The 21,281-nt window shown below is 44.6% G+C and overlaps 1 long non-coding RNA gene across 2 annotated transcripts; it reads right to left on the reverse strand.

Moving 5' to 3' along the window:
• Positions 1-2,952: 2,952 nt before the first annotated feature.
• On the reverse strand, positions 2,953-8,695 carry LOC119291338. Of its 2 annotated transcripts, XR_005142341.1 has the most exons (7): positions 8,093-8,694; positions 7,679-7,987; positions 5,519-5,576; positions 5,238-5,356; positions 4,624-4,883; positions 4,274-4,432; positions 2,953-4,093 (listed from the first exon to the last, which is right to left on the reverse strand). It is a non-coding gene; the product is annotated as an uncharacterized LOC119291338 (long non-coding RNA). The 2 variants fall into 2 exon arrangements; XR_005142340.1 differs by having other exon boundaries at positions 4,624-5,356; positions 8,093-8,695.
• Positions 8,696-21,281: the final 12,586 nt, after the last annotated feature.

The following is a 21,281-nucleotide window of genomic DNA, read 5'->3' on the forward strand; positions in this document are numbered from 1 at the left end:
AAACCATGGATTTCTTCAATACTTTGACAGAAAAGAACGTGCACATATAGAAGCGTAGATGAGATAAGGAAAAATATGGATCAACTTAATTATGCACATCCATAATGGGGGCATTGTTGATAAATCTCTTATTAATGGGGGCATTCTTGATAAATCCCTTATTAAATGTTGCATATGTCAAAATTCAAACTTTGACATATGATCAAATGTTGCATATGTCAAAATTGAAACTTTGATATATGATCAAATGTTGCATATGTCAAAATTCAAATTTTGACATATGATCAAAATTATTGCATCTAGTTACATTGGATCAAATGTTGCATCGTGAAATATGCAACATTCAAACTTTTTTCAATATGACAAACTTTTAACACATTCAAACATCTAACACACCAAAACATACATATATACATCTAAAACATCAAAAATTCCTACTCAATAAAACATCTAAAACATCAAAACATAAAGTATATCATCATATCATCAAGTTTTCATATATCATCAAACAAAATTACAACAGAAAAAATTGACCAAGTTTTCATATATCATCATATCCTCCTCAACATTATCTACTACAATATATATGGGCTATTATGTTTCGTGAAATAGAACATTGTTCTGTTACTATTGTTGAACTGATGAATTCGAGCGGTTGTACTGATGTCATTTCATTGAACTGGTCTTTTTTATTAAAAGGATAAATAAGAGCTCCCTCCCGCTATCTCCCCGTTCCGCCGGCCACTCCGGCACGTCGCCGATCCGGGATTTGAGGTCGTTGGATGCCGCAGCCAGGTGCTCGGTCTCCGACACGATCGACGACATGGGGCCGTGGAGCTTGCTCGACTCCGGGATGATCTGGTCCAGCCTCTCCTCGATCGCCGATAGCTTCTCGCTCGCCACCGCCGCCGACCGGGTCAGGTCGTTCACCAACCACTCCGTGCTCTGCTTGAACGCCTCCGCCCTGCAGATACGGACACACAACTCACACAAGAGTCAAAAAAATTCATCCTCCATCGGAGGAGGAAGGCGAAGACGATCACGGTGGATTGCATACTGGAGCTGGTGGCAGAGGGTGTAGGTCTCGAGGAAGACCTTCTCTCGTGCTCGGAGAGGCGCTTGCGGCAGTGCACCATGCGCGAGCGCTCGTCGCAGGGCGGCAGCGGCGGGCGGCCGGAGTCCTGCTGGTAGCAGGCGCTGAGGCGCCACGCGAGCCTGGAGTGGCGCTCCGTGTCGGACATGATCTGGGCGCAGCTGGTGAAGAGGCCGCGGTACGCCTCGCCCCAGCAGGAGGCCGGGCCGGCCATCCTGCGTCGTGCGCCCTCCAGCAGCTCCACGCCCCTCGGCCTGCCGCCGCCTTCCATCGAGAAGTCGACCACCGTCCTGCCGCCGCCGACGTCGGGCAGCGTCGGCGCGAGAATGGTCTGGCTCGTGGGTTTAGTCGAGGAGGAGGAGAAGATGCACCGGCCGCGGGGCACAGTGACAGCGATAGGATCGCCAGCGCCACGGCGACAAGAAGAAGATGGCTTGTGCCTCTCATCTTGAAATTGTGTTACCCAGTCTGGACTCTAGATGGAACCCTGAATGATTTTGGGAGTGTGATGTTCAGGCCTGCACTGTTTCAATCGATGCAAACGAAGCAGACATGTTGTAAAATTGCAATTAAACGGAGCTGTATTTGCATAGGCCAAAGCAGGGACGTTTTGAAGCCTGGTCATTATTATGACCCCAATCCATCCAAGTTGTGAATCATCAGTGACATAGATGCATGCCTGCACTAGCAGCAGTAGTAAGCAGTAATTGGTTGTGTTGTTCATCTCCATCGTATGCATTATTCACAGAGCAAATGAATCAACTGCAAAAGGGGAAGGATGCACCGAAAGATGTAAATCCTCGTGGAGCAAAGCAGAGCCTGAATAATACATCATGCTCCGGAAGTTAAACAGATTCTTTTTAGTTAGGTTAATTAGCTGTGGAATTTCGTTTTGACTGATTGCAATTCTGCAGATCTGCGGCGGTGCCCCTGATCCCTTCTCCCAGGTCCAGCCTTCATAGAGTAATTTTGAATGGTTCCGGAAAAAGTACTTGAACTGATGTCCGTATGGGTTTGTACTGAGTGTGTTTTCGCAGACTAGATTTTACTCTCTTTTTTTGGTACGGCTTTTCCTCGTAAATTTTCAATGGTTTATGATTTTCATAGTCCTTGGACTTTCATGATTTATATCATTGAACTGAATGATATTTTTTTGAAGAGAAAATGTTTTGTGTGTTTCTTTTTTAAAACTCAAATTTCTTTGCAACGATGTTTTGGACTTCTCGCGTTTTGCGACTTGAACTTTTACCATTTGAATTTTTGTGGGTTTTTCTTTTGTTTGAGCTTTTTCCCAAACTCATCTGAGACATCATGTTTGAACATACAACTTTTGTAGTTGTGAACTTGTGGTCTTTCCATTTATTAAATTGCTTTTTTGCTCCAAACTTCTACTGCTACAACTTTTTTTGCAAATTTATTGTCCCCTGAGTTAGAACTGATGCAATTTTTAATTTTTAAATTTATGGTACTTACGATACTGGAGAGTTTGTACTTATCAAAAAAAATAATCACTCGATGTTCTTTTAGTTTTAGTTTTTAATCTTCTTTCCCATCCTTATCCTTACTGACGGTGTCATCACCATCGTACCTTTATGGTTTATATAGTTGAATGGAGTTACATTTTTACCATTTTCTTCATTTAAAAACTTATGTTTTCTTCTCCAAACTTCCTACCTGACAAGAATCAAAACTTATTTATTTTCTACATTTGTACTTCTTAGTGTCTAATGACATATTCACTATTTTACTTTGTTTTACCTCATCAAACAGGCGCACATCACATTTGAAGAAACAAAATACGAATCTTTGAAGCACTAGGGGGATAGCCATTGCACAGGACTTCATGTGTGCCTTCATCATAGAAAAATAGGCCGAATATCGCCAAGTTCTAAGGTTGAATAAATGAATTATACAGAATATTGTCAAAACCCTGCATTTTTCTCACTAAAACAAACTTATGTACTTGCATACAACCCTCTTTGAACTTGGACGGCACCTAGTGCTCAACTTGGATGATGACTAGTGCTCAACTCGAACGGAGGAGCTTCCATTACAGTGGAGAAGATGTTGACATGCACTGGAGCTTAGCGTGCTGGAGTGATACACTCCACGCCTACTCAATATCACAGTACCCTGCACACACACACACCCTCCAACAATTAACCACGTGGACTAAATTGGAGCTACAATATGAATTGAACTGGATGAAATTTAGAAATTGACCTGACAGAAGAAACTAGACACCACAGGTACATCAAATAAAACACTGGAGTAGTTAGTACCAACTACTAAACTAATGTACTGGATATTGAAATTATAGATTGTATATTGGCGAACTTTTACACTTGACGGCAGTAATCAACATGAACTTTTCTCTCGAAGTTACAGCATGTATTCCTAGACGATAATATTTGAACATCAGGGAAACAAATGTTTGAACGTCCGAGACAGTAGTGTGTGAACTTTGTCGATGAAAACATAAAACATGCTAAAATATTTCAGGAAACATGCTACAATTGGTCATGTTTAGTGATCAAGAAAATATTTAGAGATCACTTCTCGAAATCTTCGTTTTTGAACTCTTAAGCGAGCAACGATTGAACATACATAGAGATACAAGGATGAGACGACAAAACCTGAACTTTAGGAATGTCGAAGAAGAACAGCCAATGACGGTGGTCAAATAATTTTGTAGACCACAGGAACTAAAAAAATGATCCACTGGTTTTCTAACTAGAGAATTGTAGGAATTAGCAAAATTGAACTAACATATTATAAAGAAATGAAGAGAGTTAAAAAACGCTAACAAGTAGTACTAAATAGGACTATTACAACTTGCCTTAGGGACAGAGGCATCCCTGAACTTGGTCGTCCACGACAATATACCTGAACTCGGAGTAGACTGGTAGTTGAACTTGGTACACATCCACACTAGCAACAGCAGCACAAGTCGCGGTGGGTACCAGGGGTGTCGGTTTGGTGCTTGACATGTAAGATGATCTGCAAACACACACAAAGGTGAACTGAAAATTTTGGTTTTTTTGTATAATAATACAAAAACATCTATAGATTTCACCCTTCAAAATGGGTTCAAACACCACTTCATAAGCAATGCATCCGAGCTAGTGTCCATTCATCCAGGCCTCTCTGTTTCATCACTTGACATGAGCAAGCACGTACCTCGGCCTGTGGACATCTTTGTACAGGTGAATAGACAGACGTGGTGGCTGTGAACAGCCAGGTCGCTCCAGTGGCGGAGCCCCACCGGGAGGAGATGGCGCGGTGGTGTGGGAGCCAGGGAAGATGGGGCGTTGTGGCTGCCAGAGCCAGTGCTATGAACTGAAATTCGTTTTTTTTCAAGAAGTGTATGAGTGCATGCTGTTCTGAACCAGGAGCAGGTTCTCATATGTACTCTTTTGTTAAAGGATTAATGTCAATGATGCATCCCTTTTGATGCTTCTTCACGCATGGAAGCCAATTAAAAATTCTACAATATTTTTAATGAAAGAACAACAGAGGAGGGAGATAACCTGGAGCAGAGCTTGTAGGCGACGATCTAGTTCATACATGAAGACTCTGTCCCATGGTGAGAGGTGAATCTGCAGGGGGTGCCGACAAGCCATCACCGGGAGATGGTAGGGCCTCACCGCCCTCTCACCTGAGGAGGTGCTCGGCAGCCTGGACTGTGTGCGCGACAAGGGGGGGAGAGACTCTGATGCTAGATGTGGGAAGACGATGGACGACTCACGGAAGCTAAACTCTTGAACATGCTCCACGACAATATTTGAACCTCATACAAGAAAAGAATATATATCATACATCATTTTTTATTTATATCTTGCTCAATCATGCACCCGAAAAATTTAAACACAACAAAATATCAGCCTTTTGGCTCCCAAACCTCCTGCACATACATTTTGAACTGATGTTTTTTCTGCCATTGCACTGTTGTTGATATATATTCGGATGAACTATCAAATGCAATACATTTTTTTCTTTCTTTTAGGAATAAGAACAAACACACACGGAGCACAAAATGCAAGCCATCTGCATTAGATGCCGTTGAAACAAGTTGAATTATCTGTTCTAAGATATTTGAACTTATCTAGGGATCCATGGGAAGGGTGCAGGGGGAGACAGCTACCTGGATTCCTAGACCGAGCGGCGCTGCTGCTTCCTCCTTAGTTACTATACAAGTCCGAATTTTCTTTGAACTTCTCCCATTGTCTCCTCTGAATTTTTGCCATTGTTCGACTCAAAATTCTGCAATTTTTCACCACACATTTATCTCTTATTGACTTCAACCACCAAAATACAAAAGTGCAGCACAACTTTTCATTCAGTCCACATACGGAAGATGATTTTCTCATGCACATTACATCAAACAACTTGCATATGCCAAATAGGAACACTGAGGACAACTACCTTTGTCAAATTATCCATCAGGCGTTGTTGTTCTTGTCGTCATGGAGAAGTAAGACTACTGGAGACATTGCAAAGCAGCACAACAATATTACATGTTTTCTAAAGTTGAGTAAAACATGTTTGAGATTATCAACAGTACACATATCGTATCTTTCAGCTAGCAGTTCAAGAGTCGAAAACTTTTCGAACTGATGTTTTTCTGTCACTGAACTGATGTAATTGTTTGTATTTTCAATTGTTGTAAAATATGTAGTTGAACTTATAGATTTCCATTTTGTAAGTTTTGCTCTTATAAAGATCATGTGTGTTTGTTTACGTACTGAAAACGGAATACATACTGAACTTAACAATACGGAAACAACAATACTTCATACTCATTCTATCTTTGTTGCCATATGGTTAGAGCTTACACCCACATGAGAAAAATCTTTTATTGTATTTTGTAATAATCTGACATATAGTATAAAACCAAATTGGGTTTTAACACATACAATTGAACTTTTTCTGTACGTCTTTTTTGAATTGGTGACATATATACATGGTGAACTATAGAGCATCAATTTGGCAGTAAACACAATTCATATTTTCAGAATCAGGAGATGGATCGAACTGATTGTTCTAGGTACGGTGAACTGATGTTGCAGATAAAAATCTAGTTTCTAGGTACGGTGGACTGCTGCTCGCGACTAACTCGACCATCTCAATGCCATGGGGTTGAACTGAGGATGGCTATGGGAGTAGGGAGCATCGAGCACGGCGGGTGGTGGCGCATACCTAGGTGAAGCAGGAATGAGACATGCATGCGAACAAAGGCTGGCTACTTTGGGCCCGGCGGTTGGAGGCCGTCTTCAGCCATGGCAAGCACCGGGGTGCGCCTTCCTCAGTCGCGGAGCAACTTGCGCCTCCACACTTTCCCACAAATTGTCCAGAACACGAGGTTTAGCAACACGATAAGTAGGAGTAGTAGTAGCATTAATCTAGGTGGCAAGATAGCAGTGGAAAAAGTAGGAAACTATTCCTAATTTGCTCCACAACAGCTTCAGTTCACATTTGCTACAACTTTCAGTTGGAAAAGAAAGAAAAAACGGATTGAAAATCCCCTAGTTGGGGTAGTGAACCTTTTTACTGAACAACTACAATTCTACCATATAGTAAACTGTTGTATAATTAGAAAACAGTCTAATTTTTTTGCACAAACACCGTACTGTTTTATATGTTTACCAAGAACTTGAGATAGCTCACGTACTGAACTGAGAACACCTACTTTGTGTTTTAGGAAATAAAATAGACATCCTCTGCTTTTTGTGATAAAACTAGTGTGGACTTGGGAGGAGAGGCAGTGTGGACGGACAATTAACTGCATGCAGCTGGGAATTCATGACGACAAAGGTGGTCGCCGCGCTGCATGGAGGAGCAGGAGGGCGGAGGTGGTTGTTGCCGATGCTCCGCTTTCCCACCGGTGGTCGCCCCTGCGGAGGCAGATCCATGGTCCATCGCCGGACGTGGGAGGCGAGGGCGTGGCGCATCGCTGGAGGCGGGAGGCGGGGGCGTGGCGCCTAACGGAGGTTGGTCAGTCCACTAATTATTTGGTGGTGACGGTTCATCACACTAACTCAGTAACAGATACTGCACTACTTATATTCATTGGATGATTTGGCAATAGGTATTGAATTTTGAGGATTAATGGTGAGATCACTACAACATTAGCATGTCCATGCTTTTTGAACTGATGAGTTTTTTCTCATTGTACTGTTGTAACATAAGGACTAGAACAATTATCAATATAAATTGATGTTTTCTTGTAGGCTTTTCGGAATGAGAATTCCTGTTTTTGCACCCCCAGTGATGAAGGCAGGGCGAGCAGAGGCAGAGGAGGACCGTTGGTTGTTGTCTCCAATGCCATCCTGCTCGAGAACGAGACATCAAGGGGTTGAGGACTTGGACTACTGCTGACGATGAACTGAACTAAAATTAAATTTAGAAGTGAACTAAATAAATCTTTGTTTAGGCATTAAAGCAAGCACCTGAAGGACATTAGTATTATATACTTGGCTTAATACCTATTTTTCTCGGTGTTCATTTTTCTTCTTACAAGATAACTCTAACTGAAACAGGGGCGAAATGAATTAGTAAGCAAGAGACGTTACCAGGGGTGAGTACCTGATAGTGCCGGCGGAGAAGGTCTTGCTAGTTAACATGGGGCGACGATAAAGTGAATCTCGCCGAGTTGGACTATCGAGTTGGACTGCCGAGTTGGACGTACTTGACCCCCACAGCTTCTCACTGCTGAAGGATGCCGATGCTCGATTTTTTCAACGAGGCGCAGAGAGCGAGACAATTCTCTGCTGCTATTTAACCGCATTGTCGTCTCGTTGAAAAATTGCCAAGTGCCACAGACTACCGTTGAGGGCAACAAAATAACAACAATATAAAACATGGTTTTTCTTTCATTTTTGTTCTGCAGCTTCTCTGAAATCAAAAAAACAGCAGTTCATACAGGAGAGCAGCGGCAAAATGAGACTTGAGAGGAGCAGCAACATCACACCGAGAGAGATAGCAGAGGAGAGCAGCAACCTGCACATATTGGAGGAGGACACCGGGTCCGGCCGTTTGATGAAGGACGCACGACAGTACGAGGGAGTGTGTCTGGCCGGCCGAGGTCCCGCCGAAATTGGACGGATGCGGCGAGGAGGCCGACGGAACCAACTGGCCTGAAGGAGGAGGCGGTGGCACGCGGGGCCACTGCGTCCGTGGCGGCGAATGGAGGTGTTAGTGGGGGCGACGGTCACACCAGCAGTGGGAACAGAGGCCCCGGTGGATCTTGGTGAGGCGGCGGGGGCGGGAGAAGGTGGTGGCGGTGGGCGAGGGAACCGGAGGGGGTGAGAGGGAGGCCGGCGGCGCTGGGGTGGAGGAAGGACGAGTGCTGGGGTGGAGGGAAGACGGCGGCGCTGGTAGAGGGAGGCGGCCGGAGCAGGCGCAGGGACACTGCTGGCACGTCGGGAAGTGAGGCCGTCGGTGCGGCTTGGAGGGAGTCGGCCGGCGAGCGCGCAGGATGGAGGGTGGCCGGCAGGCGCGTGAGGTAGAGGGTGTCCGGCTGGCGCGCGAGGTGGAGGACTGGAGGGTCGCCGGCGGGCGCGCGGGATGGAGGCTGGCCGGCGGCGGCACATATTGGGAAGGCCATCGGATAAGCTGGGCTGTGGGTTTGGGCCACACTGGTTCAGGCGCGGCGCACCCTATAGAGAAGGACGGTAACAGAATAATATTCTCTTACTAGTAACAAAATAGTCCAATATATATATATATATATATATATATATATATATATATATATATATCATCATCATATCATCATCATCATCTACTACAAAATTGTTCATCCATCCATCCATCCATATTCAAAATGTTCATGTTACAATATCACAAAAAAAATCTATGAACATAAAAAATTCGAACTTTTTGCATATTTTTTGCATATGAACATACATAAATTTTCTTTGCATATTCTTTGTAGGAGCATCACCAAATATGTAAATAAAGCACTTCAAGTCAGCAAAGGCAGTTCTATAAAATATCCCAAGTCAAATAGACACACGGCCAGAAGAACAAGCAATAGAACACCCCAAGGCAGGATTTTGGGGGAGATATCCTCAGATAGCCTAGAAGTGCTAGGAATAGATCATCATAGGATCATCAGAAGTGTAGCATCTGAAGCATCAAATCCCAGAGAGGAGCCTCAGATCAACATCATCGGCTGGCATAAAATCAAGTCACATATGTTCTTATCAGTGAGAGATTTACGCGAGAAAGAGAGAAGGCAAGTGTAGTGTCTCTTCAAATTAGATTTAGGAGAGAGGGAAATTGGGTAGATGAGATACTATCCATAACCTGGCAAGAAAAGAACTATGGACAAGAGAAATCATTATAATCTTTGCAACTACAAGCACTGTAACTTATATAAATAAAAGAACTATATCCTTTATAATCTACCAAAAGAATAGTTGCATGTATGAGAAATACCAATAGAAGAGGAACTAGTTCATGTTGTTTAATACATAAGAAAGTAAGCTGGCCATGACCAATTTACAGAAATTACCTATATATACCATCAGGATTATAACTGCTATCATGTAGAGAACCAGTCATTCATGGGTACTAGAATACTTGAGACAGAACAATAGCAGGCACTATAACTTATATATGAACAACATAGGCAAGTGCCAGTAGAACTAGATACAGTTAACTAATTAACTAGTAGTGCATCACAATGATCTCAGCAGTGTTATCAAATCAGCACTAACATCACAATGTCTATCTGAACTATAGCAATATTTAGAGGAGCTATATACACTAGTAGGAACCCTATTATTTTTAGAGGAGCTATAAGAACTTTGGCAGTATTTAGCACAGTAACAACAACGCAATGTATGTATGAACTAGGAGCATTACCAAATAGGCCAGCACAGTAGTTATAAACCCAACAAATTGGGAAATCCCAACAAACCTAATTATGTATGTATATGAACTAGGAGAATTACCAAATAGGCCAGCACACAGTAGTTATAAACCCAACAAATTGGAGAAATCCCAACAAACCTAGTTATAAACCCAACAACAGCACAATGTATGTATGAACTAGGAGCAAGTGTATCATCAAAGTTGAACTACACATGTCAGTGACAAAATAAACTGAGTTCTTCTTAATTAGGCAACATCTCCAACATTGCACCAATCCTAAGTAGCAGATCATAGCCATCAAATCAAGTCTCCCCAAAACCTAGATCACACATAACCAATGCACAAAGGACCAAGATTACCATCAACAGAGCAACGGCCATCCATGAGCAGAAAAGAAAAAGAGGAAGAGCAGAACAGGGTGGCGTGTGGGGACAACGATGAGAAGGAAAGGGGAGGAGGCAGGGGCTCACAGCGCGGGCGTAGGGAATGGCAGCAGGCTCGGGGAGGGCTCAAGGTCGCTCAAATTGGTGGCGGCAGTGACAAACGGCGTCGGGGAAGAAGGGGTCGTGGGCGTCGGCGTCGTGCTTCCCCGGGCAAACGAACGGGCAGAGGCGACGAGGTCGAGCACGGGGAGGCTTCTGGGTCGGTCGGAACGGCGAGATGAGGGCGGCGCGTCAGGGCAGGGCAGGGGGAGGGCGTCGACAGCGACGGCGACGAGGAGGCAGGGCGCGACAATGGGAGAAACTGGGGAAAAATCCTAAGTTTGTGCTTATATAGCCAGACCTTTGGTCCCGGTTTGTAGCACCAACCGGGACCAATGCCACCCTTTAGTCCCGGTTGGTGCCACCAACCGGGACCAAAGGTCTCTTTTCGTCAGCCCAAAGGGCGGGAAGCAGAGACCTTTGGTCCCAGTTGGTAGCACGAAACGGGACCAAAGGGTGGCATTGGTCCCGTTTCGTGCCACCAACCGGGACCAATGGGCTTGCACAGCAGCCTGGTGGGAGTTTAGTCCCACCTCGCTAGTTGAGAGAGTGGTGCACCTGTTTAAAAGGCGCCGTGTGCCAGAGCCTTCGAGCTCCTCTCTGAAGCAGGCTTACGGTCCTAACCTCTCTCTATATGCCTGTGGGCCTACTGGGCCTTCTACGGGCCTGAATCCTGGCCCACCTGGCTGGTTGGGTTTCTAGTTGTATTCACGACGTGGTGGCCGAGTAGGCGGCATTTTTTTATTTTATTTTCCAGTTTTTTGTTTTGTTTTTTGCATTATTTATTTTCTTTTGTTTTTTGCTTTATTTTTAAAATTCTTTTGCTGTTAGGTCACAAAAATTATAAACATTCTGTTAGTGCCATTAGTTTTCAAATTTAAATAGTTTAAATTTGAATTCTTTGAAATTTGTGTGAATCACTAGTTTGTGAATAACTTTACTATAAAAATAGATTTTTGACTGATTCTTTTTCCTGCTATTTAATATTACTGCATTTTATCATTATATTCAAAAACAGATTTTGTTATTTTAGTTTCTAACAAAAAATTCTTTATGATAATTCTTTTTTCTATTAAAGTTTCTAACCAAAAAAAATTCTTCATGATAATTATTTTTGCTATTAATGTTTTGAACAAAAAATACTTTGATAATTTTAGTTGCATAAATTTTTTATAATTTTAGTTTCAAAAATACTGCCTATGTTGTCTCAACATAGCCGGTCCCAAGCCCGGGTAAAGGAGGAGGGTTGTGATAGGCTTGGCGAGCCAACGTAAAAACTCAGCCACTCTTATGGAGATGAAACCCAAAAGATTTTCGTTGGGGCGTAACCCTCTCAGCGACGCGCCACATCGGAACCCAGGTGTGGTGGAAAATGGGCAAGGGCCGGGCCGTCACCCCCCAAGTGGCGCGCCGTATCTTGATCCGGATACGGTGGCAAGTGAGCGAGGATCGGGTCGTCGCATCCTTAGTGGCGCGCTACATCAGCGCCCGGATGTAGTGGAAAATGAGCAAGGGTCTTCGCATTTGACTCGACGAGTGCGAAGGGTAAGGAAGCTAGCCGAGCCTAGGAGGATTCGCTTAGGTAGCTGGAACGTAGGGTCTCTGACAGGGAAGCTTCAGGAGCTAGTTGATGCAGCGGTGAGGAGAGGTGTTGATATCCTTTGTGTCCAAGAAACCAAATGGAGAGGACGGAAGGCGAAGGAGGTGGAGGATACCGGCTTCAAGTTGTGGTACACGGGGACGGCTGCAAACAGAAATGGCGTAGGCATCTTGATCAACAAGAGCCTCAAGTATGGAGTGGTAGACGTCAAGAGACGTGGGGACCGGATTATCCTGGTCAAGCTGGTAGTTGAGGACTTGGTTCTCAATGTTATCAGCGCATATGCCCTGCAAGTAGGCCACAATGAGAACACCAAGAGGGAGTTCTGGGAAGGCTTGGAAGACATGGTTAGGAGTGTACCGATTGGTGAGAAGCTCTTCATAGGAGGAGACCTCAATGGCCACGTGGGTACATCTAACACAGGTTTTGAAGGGGCGCATGGGGGCTTTGGCTATGGCATCAGGAATCAAGAAGGAGAAGATGTCTTAAGCTTTGCTCTAGCCTACAACATGATTGTAGCTAACACCCTCTTTAGAAAGAGAGAATCACATCTGGTGACTTTTAGTAGTGGCCAACACTCTAGTCAGATTGATTTCATCCTCTCGGGAAGAGAAGATAGGCGTGCGTGCCTAGACTGTAAGGTGATACCTGGAGAGTGTTGTACCCCAGCATAAGCTGGTGGTTGCTGACTTCCGCTTTCGGATTCGTGTCCAGCGGGATAAGCGTGCCAAAGTCGCTAGAACAAAGTGGTGGAAGCTCAAGGGGGAGGTAGCTCAGGTGTTCAAGGAGAGGGTAATTAAGGAGGGCCCTTGGGAGGAAGGAGGGGATGCGGACAATGTGTGGATGAAGATGGCAACTTGCATTCGTAAGGTGGCCTCGGAGGAGTTTGGAGTGTCCAAGGGAAGGAGAAGTGAAGATAAGGATACCTGGTGGTGGAATGATGATGTCCAGAAGGCGATTAAAGAGAAGAAAGATTGCTTCAGACGCCTATACCTGGATAGGAGTGCAGACAACATAGAGAAGTACAAGATGGCGAAGAAGGTCGCAAAGCGAGCTGTTGGTGAAGCAAGGGGTCGGGCATATGAGGACCTCTACGAACGGTTAGGCACGAAGGAAGGTGAAAGGGACATCTATAAGATGGCTAAGATCCGGGAGAGGAAGACGAGGGATATTGGCCAAGTCAAATGCATCAAGGACGGAGCAGGCCAACTCTTGGTGAAGGATGAGGAGATTAAGCATAGATGGCGGGAGTACTTCGACAAGCTGTTCAATGGGGAGAATGAGAGTTCTACCATTGAATTGGACGACTCCTTTGATGAGACCAGCATGCGTTTTGTGCGGCGCATCCAGGAGTCTGAGGTGAAGGAGGCTTTAAAAAGGATGAAAGGAGGCAAGGCGATGGGCCCTAATTGTATCCCCATTGAGGTGTGGAAAGGTCTCGGGGACATAGCGATAGTATGGCTAACCAAGCTTTTCAACCTCATTTTTCGGGCAAATAAGATGCCAGAAGAATGGAGAAGGAGTATATTAGTACCAATCTTCAAGAATAAGGGGGATGTTCAGAGTTGTACTAATTACCGTGGAATTAAGCTGATGAGCCATACAATGAAGCTATGGGAGAGAGTCATTGAGCACCGCTTAAGAAGAATGACAAGCGTGACCAAAAATCAGTTTGGTTTCATGCCTGGGAGGTCGACCATGGAAGCCATTTTCTTGGTACGACAACTTATGGAGAGATATAGGGAGCAAAAGAAGGACTTGCATATGGTGTTCATCGACTTGGAGAAGGCCTATGATAAGATACCGCGGAATGTCATGTGGTGGGCCTTGGAGAAACACAAAGTTCCAGCAAAGTACATTACCCTCATCAAGGACATGTACGATAATGTTGTGACAAGTGTTCGAACAAGTGATGTCGACACCGATGACTTCCCGATTAAGATAGGACTGCATCAGGGGTCAGCTTTGAGCCCTTATCTTTTTGCATTGGTGATGGATGAGCTCACAAGGGATATACAAGGAGATATCCCATGGTGTATGCTCTTTGCGGATGATGTGGTGCTAGTTGACGATAATCGGACGGGGGTAAATAGGAAGTTAGAGTTATGGAGACAAACCTTGGAATCGAAAGGGTTTAGGCCTAGTAGAACTAAAACCGAGTACATGATGTGCGGTTTCAGTACTACTAGGTGTGAGGAGGAGGAGGTTAGCCTTGATGGCCAGGTGGTACCTCGGAAGGACACCTTTCGGTATTTGGGGTCAATGTTGCAGGAGGATGGGGGTATTGATGAAGATGTGAACCATCGAATCAAAGCCGGATGGATGAAGTGGCGCCAAACTTCTGGCATTCTCTGTGACAAGAGAGTGCCACAAAAGCTAAAAGGCAAGTTCTACAGGACGGTGGTTCGACCCGCAACGTTGTATGGCGCGGAGTGTTGGCCGACTAAAAGGCGACATGTTCAATAGTTAGGTGTGGCGGAGATGCGTATGTTGAGATGGATGTGTGGCCACACGAGGAAGGATCGAGTCTGGAATGATGATATACGAGATAGATTTGGGGTAGCACCAATTGAGGAGAAGCTTGTCCAATATCGTCTGAGATGGTTTGGGCATATTCAGCGCAGGCCTCCAGAAGCTCCAATGCATAGCGAACGGCTAAATCGTGCGGAGAATGTCAAGAGAGGGCGGGGTCGACCGAATTTGACATGGGAGGAGTCCGTTAAGAGAGACCTGAAGGATTGGAGTATCGACAAAGAGCTAGCTATGGACAGGGGTGCGTGGAAGCTTGCTATCCATGTGCCAGAGCCATGAGTTGGTTGCGAGATCTTATGGGTTTCGCCTCTAGCCTACCCCAACTTGTTTGGGACTAAAGGCTTTGTTGTTGTTGTTGTTGTTGTTGTTAGTTTCAAAAATACTAGAAGTTTATAAAATGTTTTTAGTTGATTCCTTTTGCTATTACAGTTTTATAAAAGCTTTTTAGTTGATTCTTTTTGCTATTGAAGAATATTATAGTTTTGTTTTAGTTGATCGTAATAGAATATTTTAATTGATTTTTTTAGTTGATTCCTTTTGCTATTAGAGTTTCACAAAAGTTTTCTAGTTCATTTTTTTGCTATTAGTTCATTCTTTGAGCTAAATGACCCTGAAATTGAAAAGCACTTCCAATGAACTGTGAAAAGGTTGAAAGTTGGCATGGTATCATTATTTCACCCACATAGCATGTGGTAAAAAGTTGATAGGGTTACGGCAAAAACTGGATGCACTTCATGTACAAAACGGACAATCTCTTCCGAAGTATCAGGGTTTCAAACGAAAACTCATCTGTTATAAAGGGATTTCATTTTTTTGAACTTATTTGAACTCCAAACTGTTTGTATGTTCAAAATGCACCATTCAAAGCCACATCATCAATTTTCAACCCTTTCTAACTTCATTTGGTATTTTTCATGCATTTACTAATTTTTTGAGCTAAATGACCATGAAATTTGAAAAGCACTTCAAATGAACTGTGAAAGGTTGAAAGTCGGCATGGTATCATCATTTCACCCACATAGCATGTGCTAAAAAGTTGAGAGGGTTCAGGCAAAAACTAGATGCACTTCGTATACAAAATAGACAATCTCTTTCGAAGTATCAGGGTTTCGGATGAAAACTCATCTGTTACAAAGGGCTTTCATTTGAACTTATTTGAACTCCAGACTTCTTATGTGTTCAAAGTGCACCATTCAAATCCACGTCATCAATTTTCAACCCTTTCTGACTTCATTTGGTATTTTCCATTTTTTACTGATTTTTTTAGCTAAATGACCCTGAAATTGAAAACACTTCAAATGAACTGTGAAAATGTTGAAAGTCGGCATGGTATCATCATTTCACCCACATAGTATGTGCTAAAAAGTTGAGAGGGTTACGGCAAAAACTAGATGCACTTCGTGTACAAAAATGGACAATCTCTTTCGAAGTATCAGGGTTTCGGACGAAAACTCATCTGTTACAAAAGGCATTTCATTTCTTCAAATGTAACTGCAGTGATATTCTAGATCAAAGGCATCATCATAATAGTTGTGGAGAGAAAGTCTTCACTTTTTCTTCGCTTGTGTCATTTGCTTATTGCGCCGTAACCATGGATAATCTTCATCATTTAACAGGGTGCTTGGGTCAGCCTTGACTTTGAAGGGAGGAATTTCATGAAACTTTTCATAATCTTCAGGCATGTATGTCTTTCCCTCCACTCCCACGATGTCTCTTTTTCCTGAAAAGAACTATGTGGCGCCTTGGCTCATCGTATGATGTATTTGCTTCCTTATCTTTTCTTTTTCTCGGTTTGGTAGACATGTCCTTCACATAGAAAACCTACGCCACATCATTGGCTAGGGCGAATTGTTCGTCTGTGTACCCAAGATTATTCAGATCCACTATTGTCATTCCATACTATGGGTCTACCTGTACCCCGCCTCCTGACACATTGACCCATTTGCACTGAAACAAAGGGACCTTAAAATCATGTCCATAGTCAAGTTCCCATATGTCCACTATGTAACCATAATATGTGTCCTTTCCCCTCTTGGTTGCTGCATCAAAGCGGACACCGCTGTTTTGGTTGGTGCTCCTTTGATCATGGGCGATCGTGTAAAATGTGTTCCCATTTATCTCGTACCCCTAGTAAGTCAATATAGTCGAAGATGGTCCCCTGGCCAACGAGTACAACTCATCAGAAACGGTGTTGTCACCCATGAGACGTGTTTGCAACCAACTGCCGAAATTCCTGATGTGTTCACATGTAATCCAGTCGTCACACTGCTCCGGGTGTTTGGAGCGTAGAATATTCTTGTGTTCATCGACATATGGGGTCACCAAGGTAGAATTCTATAGGACTGTGTAGTGTGCTTGAGACCAAGAATGCCCATCCCTACATATTATTGAGTCTGCTCCTAGCGCCTTTTCCAGTCAGTCTTCCTTCATACCGCAATTGAGGGAGACCAATCTTCTTAAGGTCAGGAACAAAGTCAACCCAAAACCCAATGACCTCCTCTGTTTGATGGCCCGTGGAGATGCTTCCTTTTGGCTATCGCGGTTACGAACATATTTCTTTAAGACTCCCATGAACCTCTCAAAGGGAAACATATTATGTAGAAATACAGGGCCGAGAACGACAATCTCGTCGACTAGATGAACTAGGACGTGTGTCATGATATTGAAGAAGTATGGTGGGAACACCAGCTCGAAACTGAAAAGACATTGCGCCAGATCACTCCTTAACCTTGGTAGGATTTCTGGATCAATCACCTTCTGAGAGATTGCATTGAGGAATGCACATAGCTTCACAATGGCTAATTAAACGTTTTCTGGTAGAAGCCCCCTCAATGCAACCGGAAGTAGTTGCGTCATAATCACGTGGCAGTCATGAGACCTTAGGTTCTAAAACTTTTTCTCTACCATATTTATTATTCCCTTTACATTCGACGAGAAGCCAGACGGGACCTTCATACTGAGCAGGCATTCAAAGAAGATTTCCTTCTCTTCTTTGGTAAGAGCGTAGCTGGAAGGACCATCATACTGCTTTGGAGGCATGCCGTCTTTTTCGTGCACATGTTGCTGGTCCTCCCATGCCTCCGGTGTATCTTTTGTCTTCCCATACACACCCAAGAAGCCTAGCAGGTTCACGCAAAGATTCTTCGTCACGTGCATCACGTCGATTGCAGAGTGGACCTCTAGGTCTTTCCAATAGGGTAGGTCCCAAAATATAGATTTCTTCTTCCACATGGGTGCGCGTCCCTCAGCGTCATTCGGAACAGATAGTCCGCCGGGACCCTTTCCAAAGATTACTTGTAAATCATTGACCATAGCAAGTATGTGATCACCAGTACAGACGGCGGGCTTCTTCCGGTGATCTGCCTTGCCTTTGAAATGCTTGCCTTTCTTTCGACATTGATGGTTGGTCGAAAGAAATCGACGATGCCCCAGGTACACATTCTTCCTGCATTTGTCCAGATATATATTGTCGGTGTCATCTAAACAGTGCGTGCATGCATGGTATCCCTTGTTTGTCTGTCCTGAAAGGTTACTGGGAGTAGGCCAATCATTGATGGTTACAAATAGCAACGCATGTATGTCAAATTCCTGCCGGTCTTGCTCATCCCACACACGTACACCTTTTCCATTCCACGGCTGTAAAAGTTCTTCAACTAATGGCCTTAGGTACACATCAATGTCATTGTCGGGTTGCTTAAGGCCTTCTATGAGAACTGGCATCGTAATGAACTTCCGCTTCATGCACAACCAAGGAGGAAGGTTATAGATACATAGAGTCACGGGTCAGGTGCTATGATTGTTGCTCTGCTCCCCAAAAGGATTAATGCCATCTGCGCTTAAACCAAACCATACGTTCCTTGCGTCACCTGAAAAGTCCCCCCACTTTCTCTTGATTTTTCTCCACTGCGACCCGTCAGCGGGTGCTCTCAACTTCCCGTCTTTCTTATGGTCCTCTTTGTGCCATTGCATCAACTTGGCATGCCTTTGTTTCTGAACAGACGTTTCAACCGTGGTATTATAGGAGCTGTCATGGAATGCAGTATTTCAAAAAAATTCCTATGATCATGCAAGATCCATCTAGGAGATGCATAGCAATGAGACGGGACAATGTGTCCATGTACCCTCGTAGACCGAAAGCGGAAGCGTTTAGTAACGCGGTTGATGTTGTCGAACGTCTTCGCGATCCAACCGATCCAAGTACCAAACGTACGGCACCTCCGTGTTCAGCACTCATTCAGCACGATGACGCCCCTCGAGCTCTTGATCCAGTAGAGGGTTGAGGGGGAGTTCCGTCAGCACAACAGCGTGGCGACGGTGATGATGATGTTACCGGCGCAGGGCTTTGCCTAAGCACTATGACGATATTACCGAGGTGTGTAACTCTGGAAGGGGGCACCGCACACGGCTAAGAGAAGACTTGTTGTGCCTTTGGGGTTCCCCCCTCCCACGTATATAAAGGAGGGGGGAAGAGGAGGCCAGCCCAAGGGGGCGTGCGCCAAAGGGGGAGTCCTACTTGGACTCCCGGTCCAAGTAGGATTCCCCCCCCCCCTTTCCTACTCCAACTAGGAGGAGGAGGGAAGGAGGAAGAGGGGAGAAGGAAAGAGGGGGCGCCGCCCCATCCTAGTCCAATTCGGACCAGCCACGGGGGGGCACCCCTTGAGGCCCTTCTCTCCTTTCCCCTAAAGCCCATTAAGGCCCATTACTCTCCCGGGGGGTTTCGGTACTCCGGAAAATACCCGAAACACTTCGGAACCATTCCGATGTCCGAATATAACCTTCCAATATATCGATCTTTACCTCTCGACCATTTCGAGACTCCTCGTCATGTCCGTCATCTCATCCGGGACTCCGAACAAACTTCGGTCATCAAATCACATAACTCATAATACAAATCGTCATCGAACGTTAAGCGCACAGACCCTACGGGTTCGAAAACAATGTAGACATGACCGAGACACATCTCCGGTCAATAACCAATAGTGGAACCTAGATGCTCAAACTAGCTCCTACATATTTTGCGAAGATCTTTATCGGTCAAACCGCATAACAACATACGTTGTTCCCTTTGTCATCGGTATGTTACTTGCCCGAGATTTGATCGTCGATATCATCATACCTAGTTCAATCTCGTTACCAGCAAGTCTCTTTACTCGTTCTGTAATGCATCATCCCGTAACTAACTCATTAATCACATTGCTTGCAAGGCTTATAGTGATGAGTATTACCGAGAGGGCCTAGAGATACCTCTCCGATACACGGAGTGACAAATCCTAATCTCGATCTATGCCAACCCAACAAACACCTTCGGAGACACCTGTAGAGCATCTTTATAATCACCCAGTTACGTTGTGAAGTTTGATAGCACACAAGGTGTTCCTCCGGTATTCGGGAGTTGCATAATCTCATAGTCTGAGGAACATGTATAAGTCATGAAGAAAGCAATAGCAATAAAACTGAACGATCATAATGCTAGGCTAATGGATGGGTCTTGTCCATCACATCATTCTCTAATGATGTGATCCCGTTCATCACATGACAACACATGTCTATGGTTTGGAAACTTAACCATCTTTGATTAACGAGCTAGTCAAGTAGAGGCATACTAGGGACACTATGTTTTGTCTATGTATTCACACATGTACTAAGTTTCTGGTTAATACAATTGTAGCATGAATAATAAACATTTATCATGATATAAGGAAATACAAATAACAACTTTATTATTTCCTCTAGGGTATATTTTCTTCAGTCTCCCACTTGCACTAGAGTCAATAATCTGGATTACATAGTAATGATTCTAAAAACCATGGAGTCTTGGTGTTGATCATGTTTTGCTCGTGGAAGAGGCTTAGTTAAGGGGTCTGCAACATTCAGATCCGTATGTATTTTGCAAATCTCTATGTCTCCCTCCTTGACCAGATCGCGGATGGAATTGAAGCATCTCTTGATGTGTTTGGTTCTCTTGTGAAATCTGGATTCCTTCGCCAAGGCAATTTGTAACGCCCCGGATTCGATGCGCCAGGTGTCTGCTAGTTATTCGCCGTCGTTGCCATGTCATTTGCTTGCGTGTTGCATCTTTCCATGTCATCATCTGCATTTCATAGCATGTCATCATGCGCATTTCATTTTGCATACGTGTTCATCTCATGCACCGAGCATTTTCCCCGTTGTCCGTTTTGCAATCCGGCGCTCCTATGTCCTCCGGCGTTCTCCCTCTTCTCTCTTTTCATGAGTGGGTGTTAAACGTTCTCGGAATGGACCGAGGCTTGCCAAGCAGCCTTGGTATAGCGCCGGTAGACCGCCTGTCAAGTTTCGTGCCATTTGGAGGTCGTTTGGTACTCCAACGGTTAACCGGGTAACCGCAAAGCCCTCTTTTGTTGCAGCCTAACATCCCTTCTAAAGTGGCTCAAAACCCATCTAACTCCCCTCCATGCTCTCGGTCGTTCGATCACGACCGTGTGGGCGAAAACCGCACTCCATTTGGACTCTCCTAGCTCCCTCTACCTATAAATATGTGTCCCTCCCCGTCCAAAACGCAGATCAAACCCTAGCCTCCTCTTCCTCGCGCCTCCGGACACGTCCGCGCCGCCACCGGACATGTCCACCGCCCGCCGCCACGTCGCCCGGCCAATCCCGGGGCGACACGTCGCCTCCGCGCCGCCCCGCAACCAATCTGCCGCCGCCAAGTGGCGCT

Source organism: Triticum dicoccoides, chromosome 4B (genome assembly GCF_002162155.2).
Source record: "Triticum dicoccoides isolate Atlit2015 ecotype Zavitan chromosome 4B, WEW_v2.0, whole genome shotgun sequence".
NCBI lineage: Eukaryota > Viridiplantae > Streptophyta > Magnoliopsida > Poales > Poaceae > Triticum > Triticum dicoccoides.